Source organism: Arachis duranensis, chromosome 7, assembly GCF_000817695.3.
Source record: "Arachis duranensis cultivar V14167 chromosome 7, aradu.V14167.gnm2.J7QH, whole genome shotgun sequence".
Classification (NCBI taxonomy): domain Eukaryota; kingdom Viridiplantae; phylum Streptophyta; class Magnoliopsida; order Fabales; family Fabaceae; genus Arachis; species Arachis duranensis.
The window spans coordinates 42093631-42094546 of record NC_029778.3 but is presented as its reverse complement, the minus strand read 5'-3'; positions in this window follow the sequence as shown (position 1 = coordinate 42094546).

Genomic DNA, 916 nt, shown 5'->3' with positions numbered 1-916 from the left:
AGCACACTCTTGTTGCCTTGGATCACAACTTTATTTCTTTTCTTTTTCTTTTTCTTTCTTTTCTTTTTTTTTCCCCTTTTTTTTTGAATTTTTTTTTATTGATTTTTCTTGCTTCAAGAATCACTCTAATGATTTTTAGATCCTCAATAACATTTCTCTTTCTCCTCATTCTTTCAAGAGCCAACAATTTATTTTAACATTCTCAAAAGAACAAATTCAAGAGACATATGCACTGTTCAAGCATTCATTCAGAAAACAAAAAGTATTGTCACCACATCAAACTAATTCAACTAGTTTCAATGATAAATTTTGGAATCCTGTACTTCTTGTTCTTTTGTGATTAAAGCATTTTTCATTTAAGAGAGGTGATGGATTCATAGGACATTCATATCTTTAAGGCATAAAAGTTCAATTTTATTAATTATGAATTAAAACAAGACTCAAAAAATAGATATAGAATGAGACTAGAAAAACGAAAAATAAAAACAAAACTCAATAAAAAAACGAAAAACAGAGGCTCCTAATGATAGAGATTTTCACAGAGTTAGGACTCAACAACCTTGATTTTGAGAAGTGGATGCTCCCTCAACTTGAGATGAGAGCTTTTGGCGTTTCAATTCTTGGAGTTCACGTCCCTGCTTCTCTTGTTCCTTCAGCAATTTGCAGAGTATGCAGTTCTGATTCTGCTGTTCTTCCTTCAGTTGCTCCATAGTCTCTTGCAGCTTGTTAATAGATGCTTCTAGGCTGGTCCAGTAGTCAATTCTTGGGAATTCAGGGAGGAATTCCTGCGCCCACCTCTTGATAGAGTTGTCTTGCACTTGTCCTTCCATTGACTTCTTGGTGATTGGGTGTTCAATGGGTATGAACTCATCTACTCCCATCTTCACCCCAGCCTCTTTACAGAGCAAGGAAATCA